A 12,678-nucleotide genomic window follows, 5' to 3' on the forward strand; every position below is an offset into this window, starting at 1 on the left:
GAACAGGCTAGGACATGGAGTATCATATGAACAGCTTGAAGAGAACGACACAGCACTGTGTCTACAAAAGATAGCAGATTCCATCAACAAGAGAGTGATTCTTCCCAGGAGCAATGTCACGTAGGGTTTTATCCACACGAAGTTCTTTTGCCTGTATTAACTGTTCTCTTGTGTTGGATTTTTTTCAAATACTTCGAAGACTTTTCACAAAATATACATTGTTTTGGAAGAACTCTTGAAGTAGAAGATGGTCCTCGACTTTGCCACTTTGTCTGCGAAGCTTCCTCACGTGGTTGAACTGGTTCCTCCGCTTTTCTTTTCAGGCTGTTCAGAGTATGTTTCATAGTGAAGACAGTTCTGCAGTACCTATGGCATTTTATTTTTGGTACTTCCATACCAACTACCGTCTTGGCAGCATCCAGCACAGGTGCATGATTCCCTATTTTAGGCGCTTCAAGCAGTTTCCCATGATTGGAATGAATTTGGAGAAGTCAGACTCATTTTCATCACATTTGTAAGTCTGTTAGTGGATGATACACTGGTCAGCTGAAGACTTTAATCCGGGTCTTCCTTCAGGCGGAGCTCTGCCATGATAGTACTGGATCCTTATCAATCAGAAGTACTTCTGGTGGTCAGTACTGCCCTCTGACGCCGTCTGAAACAGACACAAACACAGGAAAATATAGATTTTACTTTCTTTATGTTAATCCCTATATCATAAGAATGTGCGATAATTTCACATATCATACCTGTATATTTACAACTGCAACCATTTAGGCAGAGCATTACACCGACTTGGACAAACTGAGTATTTTGTCGTGTTGCGTAATTTTTGATGAAACTCACAAAAGCCATGATTTTTCCGAAACGATTAACATTTTTATAGTGTTATGAGAATAAAAGTTGTTCACAAGTCCCTTGCGCTTCGTTTTGCTTCTAAATATGTCTTCCTATATCTTACTAGGTAGCCTTTACAAAAGACGAAGTGCCGCATTTTGTGTGAATTTTGTCATGAAATCCTCAAAACGGCACTACATTTCATGAACGAAATAATATTTTGAAAATGTATGAGAACAAAAGTTGTTTTGCGTGCTGTTCTACATCTTCTTGTATAGTAATACTTTTTTCTTTGCAACCATTTAGGCAGAGCAGAACACAAACTGAGAATTTTGTCGTGTTGCGTAATCTTTGATGACACTTACAGAAGTGATTGCTTTTCCAAAACGAACAACATTTTGATAGTGTTATGAGAATAAAATTTGTTCACAAGTCCCATGCGCTTCGTTCTGCTTCATAAAGTGTCTTCCTGTATCTAACGATTTAGCTTTGACGAAAGACGACATGCCGAATTTTGTGTGAATATGTCATGAAATCCTCAAAACGCCACTACATTTCACGAACAAATAATAATTTGATATACTTATAAGAACAAAAGCTGTTTAGCATACTATTATACATCTTTTTTGTTCAATAATGGTTTTTCTATCTTCAATGGTTTAGGCTCTGGGAGAACAGAGCTTGATCACGGTGCGCGTTCTCGACGCGGTAGGGTGGGGTTAGAAATCACGTGATAACAGGCAGAAAGCTGCCACGTTCACAACATTATCATGATTTTCTGACATCTAGGGACATAGACGATTCCAAAAGTATATGATAACACTTGCCACTATGAGTGGTACCGATTAACCTGCTGGCTGATGGACTAAGAGAGAGGCAAGGTGACAAGCCGACGTCTCTGGCACCAAACTCCAGCACCCTCCACTATAGTCAAATTCTGGCCCAGATAGTCGGGACAGCAGTTGTCTCCTCTGATGGTCATAGTCAGACACAACTATCATGCAATCACGCATGCACATACACTTGCAAAGACGCACGCACGCATGCACACGCATTCGCAGATCTGCTGCATATACCCATTTACACACTGACATGCACAGAGCCATATATCAACAGAGAGAGACAGAGGAGAGAGAGGAGGGGAGGGGGTCAGAAGTTACATTACAAGATTTAAACTGCAACACATATCAAAGAAAATGGCAAGAACAATAATACAATACATGTACACCTGAAACACGCATGAGATGCATGAAAGAAAATGTGGGTATCTCTGGCACCAACCTCCAGCACCACGTGGACACCGGGAGCCTGACATAGATGGAGGCAGCAGGGCTGACTCTGGGCTAAGTGTCGACGGGGAAAGGAAAAGCTGAAACACTCTTGCAAGTACAGTGAATATCCTATAACCATATTGCTGCATGCGCCAGCCACACATGTTGCAAAGTATATATAGTTATTATCTACAGAACGACAGGCCTTTTGTAACGGGGCCTCAAACATCGTTCTGGTCAAGTCTGGTGGTTGAATCGGGAAAAAAATGGGGAGGAGGAGAGCCGGAAGAAGAAGAAATGCAGAGACTTACACACACACACACTGTCCACAACTTGATGCGCTGAAGACAAAGTATAGTAAAAATGTTACATGCATCTGTGGTAATCAGTTCAGCTTGCATCATTGTTTGTTTCACTGTCAGCAGTTACGTACCTTCTTGCCCAAGTATTTCAAAGATAATAACTATTCTGCAGATGATTTTTGGAAGTTATTTCTGATGAGGTTATTGTCGAACTTTCACAGGTATTAGTTCATAGCCCTATTTCTACATTCCTTTAATGTAGTTCAGAATTGTGTTAATGATTTCTGATTATTGTTATCATTATTGAATTGTTACTGCTAATTGTAACTGCATGTTAGTTATGCAATTTTGGTAGTTTTCTACCGTTTCTGTTTTATTCATCCCTCTCCCGTCCCACATGCCCCCTCCCCGCACCCCCTTCCCCCGCACCCGTTTTTTGTTTTTTTGATCGTCTAATATCACTGATAGTGAAAAGACGCTAAATTAAAGAACGAACGAACACATTGTCCAAGAACAGGAAAATAAAACAGAAGAAAGTCGTACATCTTCCAAAGATGCACAAGACGACCGAAATGCAAAGAACCAGGGGACGAGAAAGAAGGGGGGAGTGACGGGCCGGACTGTAAGCAAAGGGACAGGACTCCACGTCCCCACCTCAACACCCACCCACCACCACACCCGAGAGAAAGACAACCCCGTGGTCTGCGCTATGGAGAGAATACTAAGACGGAAGGAAACTGTCCAGAGACTAAATCTAACACCTCTGCCTATGGCAAAACATGTTCACCAAGAGGACATGATTTATACAAACATGACTATTTCCTTAATGTATGGAAAGGGAAAGCAGCGCCCCTCCCGCCCAAGATCTAACAGACCACTGAGCAAAGTATATACATACATATAGCAGTATCTTAAGCAGTATGAAATTACGTGGAAATCATAACGCATCAGCAGACAGAGAAAACACGAATAATAAGTGTATAGCTAAAACAAAAAACGACACTGAACTTGCATAATGCCAGTAAATAGGCTTACCTCAACTGTCAGTGAAACCTGGTTAAAGAAAACCAAAACAAATACAAACATCCAGTGACTGGAACGCAGCCTCTTCCACATGGTCAGGGCATTGGTAAGTTGCAGGGCCTGTAACCCTGGCTGAACGAACTGCCAATGCCCTCCCCTCCAACCGAATACAGAGGAACCGGGCTACCACTGAACAGATCGACCAGAGGGCCTTCCAGTTCAGAAACCGTCTGCCAGTTCAGTTTCAGTTTCAGTAGGTCAAGGAGGCGTCACTGCGTTCGGACAAATCCATATACGCTACACCACATCTGCCAAGCAGATGCCTGACCAGCAGCGTAACCCAACGCGCTTAGTCAGTCAGGCCTTGAGGAAAAAAAGTAAATAAATAATAGATAAATACATAAAAAAAATGCTACTACCGATAATAATATGTATAAAGCGCAAAAAGTTGATGAAGTCAACTATAAGCGTACAAAAAAAAGACAAAAAAAGACAATGATGATAAATGAGCAAATGTTAAAAAAAAAAAAAAAAAAAAAATGCAGACACATTCACACATACACACACATATGCATAACAGATATGCACCAAACATGCAGTTTCCGTCTGCCAAAAAGAGACTGAGAAAACGCCGGAGACAGAAGCTCAAACCTGAACCCTGTGCAGTTCTCTCAGCAAAGCATAATGACCGCACGAGCGGCAAGGCCGGGACACAGTGTCACACGGACACAACAAGTCACACACGCACACACACTCCTCTGTATGGCAAACCTAGATATATATATATATATATATATATCTATATATCTTCTAATGCAAACTGAGGAGAGATGAATAGGGAAAGCAGAGATGACATGAGGCATAGGAAGGGTGGTATAAACAAGTGGACTTTCTTACAAAAAAAAACACCCCAAAAAACAAAACTACCACCACTACCAACAACAACAAAACACTGTACTGTGGATAGACATAAAACAAAAGAAACGCACGAACAAATATGTACATGCATCTAGGTTGACATTATAGCTCTCTCTCTCTCTCTCTCTCTCGTGTTTCTTTGATTTTGTTCATTTTTTTTTCTATGCATCTTACCAACACCATGCTAGTGCCTGTATGCCATGTGTGTGTGTGTGTGTGTGTGTGTGTGTGTGTGTGTGTGTGTGTGTGTGTGTGTGTTGTTTTGATTTATGCATATTTTTTTTCCTCTGTTGTGTATCTCTACTAACACCATGCTTTCATTTTATTAAATATTGTGTAGTGTAGACCCTATTCAGGGCGGGGACTGGATGTAAAAAAGCACACCAGTGCTTATCTATTATCCTCGAAATAAAGAATTTGTCTTGTCTTGTCTTGTCTTGTTGAAAGACAGTGAAAGGAGAAGAATGAAAATGGGCAGGAAGGGAGAAAGTAAAGAACATTTTATTCTGAAAAAAATAAATAATAAAAATAAAGAGAAATATAAAGAGAAGAAAAATCCCAGGATCATACCCATTCCGATCTCCGCCCAAACCTTTCATGAGAGAGAGAGAGAGAGAGAGAGAGAGAGAGAGAGAGAGAGCAAGTAATTGAAATAATGCAGGTGAAAGTAGCAGAAAAAAAAGTGTTGCGGTGGAAGTAAGAAAAAGGTGGTGGTGGTTTTTTCTTAGGGGAACAAAAAACAAACAAAAAAAAAAAAAAAAAAAAAAAAAAAAAGGAAAAAGAAAAAAAAAGTTCCTGTGCCGGGAATCGAACCCGGGCCGCCTGGGTGAAAGCCAGGAATCCTAACCACTAGACCACACAGGAGTTGTGTGGTTTAGTACTGAGAAAAGTTTCAGTCGTGCTGACAGCTGCTCTCACCATTGTCATTTCAGCCCACGGTTTCAAGGAGGTGCGGGCAGACCCATATGAGCTACACACCATTTGCTGTAAAAAAACATGTGCTGCCTTACAGTCACGTCAGTGATAACATACGATCCAAGAGTGGAGAAAATCGATTGTTTTGTGTGTGTGTGTGTGTGTGTGTGTGTGTGTGTGTGTGTGTGTGTGTGTGTGTGTCTATCTGACTCTATTTCTCTCTTCTTTTCTCTCTCTCTCTCTGACTATTTCTCTCTTCTTATATCTCTCTCTCCCTGTCTATCTGACTGTCTCTTCTTCTTCGTCTTCTCTCTCTCTCTCTCTCTCTGTACAATAAAGGAATCGTGATGCAAAAGATTGACAGGTAATGCACCACCAACATTAATAGACACGTTTTCTGTAAATCCATCAAGGACCCCCACCCCCCCAAAAGTCCATATCCCAATGTCACAACCCATAAGGGGTTGCCCTTAAACCCCCCGCACCTCCCCAGACTAACACCCCGACAACACAAAACACAGAGGCATAGATAATTCAGCTCGGTTCTTTACTATTGTTGCACTTGGAATATCCTGGTCCAGACACACAAATTTAAACACTTAACTACAGCAACACTCCTTAGTTACATCATAGCAGCATGACACGGCACAGTTGGCCCCAGTGACGGCAGCACAGATCTATGCGAAAAAAAATGTCAGTTCACTTGAACCTAAATCAAGTTCGTCCATTGAAGACCAGTGTCACTGAACTGGCTTTAGTCACATGCCTGTAGAATCGGAGAGGGTGGAACGGGATGAGGGACTGTGGGTGAGGACGTTGGAAATAAGAGGTCGGGGAAAGGAGTGGGAGTGAGGGAGTTTGGAACGGACAGGGCTGAAGTGGAATGATGGTGGTGGTGGTGTGTCCATCGAGATCGATGATGACCATCGTTGTCATCCAGATGGGGGATGGGGGATGGGGGGAGGGTGGTGGTGGGGTGGGGGGAAGGATGCTCATGAATCTATCTGTGAGTGCGCAGATGGCTGAATAGTCCAATCTGCGCACGAAATGTTCGCTGACAGTTGGGGCAGACAAAGACAGGCATATCATTGTCAGGGAGCTTGTTTGCCCGTGACTTTCTGGCCTGCCTCTTCTCAACAGCTGCAGCAGTCCTGTTGGCCTCGCACAACCTGGCGCCTTTGTGCACAGCAGCGCGCCATTTGTCACGGTCCACTGCAGATTCCTCCCAGGAGTCAGGGTTGATATCAAACGCTTTCAGAGAGACTTTCACAGTATCTCTGAAGCGCTTCTTCTGACCTCCGTGTGATTTCTTCCCTTGTTGCAGCTCGCCATAGAAGAGCCTTTTGGGCAGCCGATGGTCTGGCATGCGCGCCACGTGTCCAGCCCAGCGAAGCTGGGACTGCATCAGGATGGTGAAGATGCTGGGAAGGGTGGCTTTTGCGAGCACCTCTGTGTCAGGGGTCTTGTCTTGCCACTTGATGTTCAGTAGCTTCCTGAGGCATGTTGTGTGGAAGTGGTTCAGCTTCTTGGCATGTCGTTGGTACACTGTCCAAGTTTCGCAGGCGTACAGTAGTGTGGGGAGAACTACTGCTCTGTAGACCTTTAGCTTGGTCTCAAGACTAATGCCTCTTCTGTTCCAGACATTTGCATTGAGTCTACCAAAAGCTGCGCTTGCTCTTGCAATCCTGACGTTCACTTCATCGTCGATTGTCACATTTCGTGACAGTGTGCTGCCAAGGTATGTGAACCGCTCCACCGCACTGAGTCTCTGACCGTTGACTGTGATGTTGGGCTCAACGTCGTGTTTCCCTGGGGCTGGCTGATGGAGAACTTCAGTTTTCCTCGTGCTGATGGTAAGGCCGAAGTTCCTGCTGGCAGTGGCAAACTTGTCGACGCTGAGTTGCATGTCAGCTTCAGATCCAGCGTTGAGGGCACAATCATCAGCAAACAAAAAGTCTCTGATGATGTCTGTCATGACCTTCGTTTTTGCTTGAAGCCTTCTGAGGTTAAACAGCTTGCCATCTGTTCGGTACTTTAGGCCGATTCCAACATCGCCATCTCTGAAAGCATCAGTAAGCATTGCAGAGAACATGAGGCTGAACAGCGTTGGAGCCAGGACGCAGCCTTGCTTGACACCATTTGTGACAGCAAAAGGAGCAGATGTTTCACCACTGTCCTGGACTCGAGCCTGCATGCCTTCATGGAATTGGCTGACCAAGGAAATAAATTTCCGAGGGCATCCGTACTTGGCCATGATCTTCCACAGTCCCTCTCTACTCACGGTGTCGAAGGCCTTAGTGAGGTCGACATAGGTGGAGAACAGATCAGCATTTTGCTCCTGACATTTCTCTTGCAGCTGCCTTGCAGCAAACACCATGTCAGTGGTTCCGCGCTCTTTCCGGAATCCACATTGGCTCTCAGGCAAATGACCTTGATCAAGGTGTGCTGTGAGGCGGTTAAGTAGGATCCTGGCAAGTATCTTGCCTGCGATGGAGAGCAAGGAAATGCCCCGATGGTTATCACAGGCTTGCCGGTTCCCCTTTCGCTTGTACAAGTGAATGATAGATGCATCTTTGAAATCCTGGGGGATCGTCTCTTCTTTCCACATGAGAGTACAGCTGATGAAGCTTCTCAGTCAGCACAGTGCCTCCATCCTTGTAGACCTCTGCTGGTATGGAGTCTGAGCCAGGTGCTTTGCCACCGGATAGCAGACGGATTGCTTTCTGGGTCTCAAGAAGTGTTGGCGGATCGTCCAGTCCTTCGTTGGTGGGGACTTGTGGGAGACGGTCTATGGCTTCATCATTTATGGAGGAAGGGCGATTTAAGACACTGTTGAAGTGCTCAGCCCATCGTTCGAGAATGTTCTCGGTGATCAAGGTATTCCCATCTGCACTGAGGAGGGGGGATGATCCTGAGGATGTGGGGCCGTAGACTTCTTTTAAGGCATCATAGAACCTCTTCATATCGTGCCTGTCAGCATATCCCTGGATCTCATCAGCTTTGTCACTCAGCCACTTATCCTGCATCTGGCGTAACTTTTGCTGAACAGTACTGCGGATGTCATTGTATGCATCCTTTTTTGATGTGGACTTTGGGTTGCTCAGGTGGGCTTGATGCAGACAGCGTTTCTCATCCAGAAGCTGCTTGATTTCATCACAGTTTTCATCAAACCAGTCTTTGTGCTTTCTGGTCATGGGTCCCAGGGTCTCTGAAGCTGTACTATAGATCAGCTCACGCAGGGTCCTCCAGTCAGACTCCACATTCTGGTTGTCCAGAGAGGCGGATTCCAGACAATCTTCCAGCAGCTCCACAAAGGACTGTTTGATGGTGATGCTTTTCAGCTTAGCGATGTTGAGCCGTTTTGGAGCCTTCTGGCCTTGGGGGCGTCTCTTGGGTTGGATTCGAATATTCAGCTTCGAGACTACAAAGCGATGGTCTGTCCAACACTCGGCGCCGCACATGGTCTTTGTTACACGTACATCTTGCCTATCCCTTTTCCTGACGATGACATAATCGATGAGATGCCAATGCTTTGAGCGAGGGTGCATCCATGACGTCCTGTTACGGGTAGGGAGGCAGAAAACTGTTGGTTATCAGCAGTTCGTGCTCTGCACAGGTCTGAAGCAAAAGCAATCCATTTGGGTTGCAGTGGCCCATACCGTGCTTTCCAATCACTCCATCCCAGGAGATGTAGTCAGAGCCAACTCTAGCATTGAAGTCCCCAAGAATGATGAGCTTGTCTGCTTTAGGGATAGCAGCAATGACAGAGTGAAGGTCCTCGTAGAACTTCGCCTTCACTTCATCCGGGTTGGTCATGGTTGGGGCGTAGGCACTGACAATGGTGAGGTGCTTCTGGCCAGATGCCAGTGGGAGTTTCATGGTCATAAGCCTATCGTCGACTCCCTTTGGGATTCCAGCCAGCTTGCTGACAAGTGCTGTTTTTACTGCAAAACCAACGCCAGCCTCACGTCGCTCTTCGCTTCCTCGTCCACTCCAGAAGGTGTAACCAGATCCCCGTTCACAGAGCTCGCCTTCGCCTGCAAGCCGAGTCTCACTCAAGGCTGCGATGTCGATGTTGTATCTGGCGAGTTCGGATGCAACTAGTGCTATTCTCCTTTGGGGTCTGTCCACGTTATCTCTGTCCAGGAGAGTCCTTATGTTCCAAGCACCAATGGTGAGAGGAACGATCCTTGTTTTTTTCTTTTCTTTCTCTTTGTTTCGACCGCTGATGTAGGGTCCCCGCCAGCCGCGGTATGCTGGCCAGGGTGATATGGAGCAGGCAATTTTTAGGGCACCTTTTCTAGCCCCTTCCTCATGCCAGGGAGGTGAGCAGTGCATTCCTAAAGAGGGCTGCTCAGACGCTCAGACGGCTGTCGAGCTCCATCGCTGCTCCTGTCGACGAAGAACGACCCTATGGCCTGAGCCGCCTGCGTGCAGGTCTGCGGCTGCGACTGCCAGTGTACCCACACCTGTCGTTTCGTCGCTCGCCTGTCGCCACAGGACTTGGGGGTGATGAAATGATGAAGGATGAAAGGCCATTTTGGATGACTGATGACTTGCGCGATGAGTTTGTTTAAAGTGAAGAGGAGTTGCGCAACGTCGACCTCACTCTCTCGTCCGGGTCCACCAATTTCCAGTGGCAAGACTAAGTCGAGACGACTGGAGGATGAGCACGGATGCAGTGGATGACCAAGATGTCCTTTCGGTGTCTCATCTTGCTCTCTGCACTCCACAGTGCGTTGCTGTAACCACCTTCCTCTCCGTTGAACCGATAGGTTTCTTCCGCAGATTCTGCCGGATCCAGACTTCGCATACATGGGTAGACACACCCCGGGGGCCAACTGCGTGTGGCATGCACACAGCACAGTGGAACTAGATGGCCGTCGGTGGCTCTCCTGAGCCGACGCCCTTATATGGATCTCCTTAAGGGTGTCTAGCCACCCGCCTCACCAGAAGGGAGCGGTGGAAGTGCCGGTTTAGTCGTCGGCAACCCGACCCTGAACAGGTTGTACTGGATTACAGGTTACCAGTACCAGATCTAATGACCTGACCTGACATAGTCCCTTAAAACACCTCTGGGTATACAAAGTCCAATCTCAATTGGCACTGACGTTCGTTTTTGCCTCTCCACCACTTGCCTCCTTGTCATTTTCTATTTCTAAGCTCTATTGTTCTTAACTTTTGTTTATAACTCGCATAGAATGTTTATATCTCAACCTGCAAGGTCATTCATCACATCTAGTGTTTGTATATATGCACAATACGACAGGAATGAAAACGTTTCTTATTGTCCAGTCTAATTCACAATATTTATGTTGTGATGTTTTCAAACAAAACACAGAATTAAACCCAAAGCCTGGCACCCACCTCTGCACCATCTCCTCCTGCTCTTTGACCATGTGAGCCAGCTGTGTGAAGATGGAGCCCAGCTCCACAATAGTCGACTCTATGCTCCGCATCGTGTCTGCTCGCTCTTGGATGTACGAGTCCTGTTCCTGGACGATCTGTTGCTGCTGGTAGTGGTTGGTGTTGACAGTGTCCATGTTGATGGCCACCTCCCCCCCGTGACTCACCTCATCCTGCAGCAACACCGACCCCGTGTGATGTCCACTGAAAAGGCGAATCCTGGAGTCCCGTCGGGGTGGCAGTCAGGGGAAACCCACAGGAATAAATCACAGGGAACAAATCTGTAACAAGACTCCCATGTCTCTGTAGACTATGCTCTAACTCGTTATGAAAGAGTACCCCTTCCCCTCCCTTTCCTTAAGCAATACACATTACGCAAGTAGGCGAGTAAGTGGATATTGATGCAGTCGCTTCCACACACAAAAAAACTACCAATCCCAAAAAGTGCAGGAACCGCCCATTATTGTTTCTCTCATAATTAAGGAGTTAAACCTGCATATAATACGCAAGACACATTTACCCTAAATGACAATTTGTCGTTATTTATAATGCTAGTTTCGCACTGCAGCAACAAAACTCAGTGAGGTAATATTACAAATCACCGTACTACATTTCCAACACGACACAAAAATGTTTTGGGAAATTTAGACACAGTTTTCATTGTAAAGAAGGTATATTTGAAACAATAAATCGAGCCGAATACATGTCAAAATAACACACTTAACAACCTTATCAATTCCCCCCAAAATATCTAGAAATAAAAGAATACTGGATTTAAAAGATTTCCGTTAAAACAATCCCCAAAATGCAAACAAATGTCACAAGTTACGACACTAACACCACGAGGACAAACTAACTATACAACTCCCCCCTCACCTGTCACCAGGAATCAGGCACACCACTGGCCCAGGAGAGAACACAGAACACAGACCCACACAGAGGCAGAAGGGGGTCACACAAGAATCGAACCCCACGACTGTCCAAGAGGGCACCCAACAGCTCGCTTGCTGGCTCGGCGACCCTTCTCCTTCCAAAGCTCGGCACCAAAGGCAAAGCAAAACCCTTCCTTCAAAACGACGTTAACTCCGAACTCATCTCAAGAGTTCAAAATGAGAAGGAATACGGACATGACAGACACATCACAACAGATTCACGTGCTTCAGTTCGGAAATGAACTGAGCATACAGGAGAACGATAGAGCAAGAAGGGGGAGAGAGAAGGAGGGAGGAAGGGAGAGGGGAAAGGGAGAGGGAAAAGGAGAGGAGGGGAAGGGAGACGAACACACGAACACACGCACAATGAATGCCACGAGCCGTGACACCCGATCTCAAGAACTGACTTGTTCAAATCCAGTCTGGTTTACTCAGGCGCCACCCTATGGAACTCACTCCCAGAAACAATTAAACAACACGTACCACTGCCCAACAACCTTAAAAAAACACATTGCCTTTCCCACCTTATGCCATAATGTGTTATGTAAATCGTTCATTTTAATGATACTGTTTGTCAAATGTGTATGGTTGACTGAGAACCTTCCTCGCTCTCTATCCCCCATTCTGGTCTGTGGTGCGGTGTGTGTTGTGTGTGTTTGTTTCTTTCATTTTAATTGTTTATTTTTTTCCCTATGCATTTTACTAACACCAGGCTTGTGCCTGTATGCCGTGTGTGTGTGTGTGTGTGTGTGTGCGTGCGTGCGTGCGTGCGTGCGTGCGTGCGTGCGTGCGTGCGCGCGCGTGTGTGTGTGTGTGTGTGTGTGTGTGTTCTATTTTTTAAATAATTTTTAAATGTATTTCTACTAACACCATGCTTTAATTTTATTCAGTGCTTATCTATTATCCTCGAAATAAAGAATTTTGTCTTGTCTTGTCTCTCTCTCTCTCTCTGTCTCACTCTCTATTTCTCTCTTCTTATCTTTCTCTCTGTCTGACTCTATTCCTCTCTTTATATATATATACCTCTGTCTGTCTGACTTTCTCTCATTCTTCTTCCTCTCCCCCCCCCCCCTA

General features: G+C 45.6%; 1 non-coding gene across 1 annotated transcript; it reads right to left on the reverse strand.

Annotated features, from left to right (window-relative positions):
* Positions 1 to 5,143: 5,143 nt before the first annotated feature.
* Trnae-uuc (transfer RNA glutamic acid (anticodon UUC)) lies at positions 5,144 to 5,215 on the reverse strand. The gene has a single exon. It is a non-coding gene; the product is annotated as a tRNA-Glu (tRNA).
* Positions 5,216 to 12,678: the final 7,463 nt, after the last annotated feature.

This window comes from Babylonia areolata, chromosome 9, assembly GCF_041734735.1.
Source record: "Babylonia areolata isolate BAREFJ2019XMU chromosome 9, ASM4173473v1, whole genome shotgun sequence".
Taxonomy (NCBI): domain Eukaryota; kingdom Metazoa; phylum Mollusca; class Gastropoda; order Neogastropoda; family Buccinidae; genus Babylonia; species Babylonia areolata.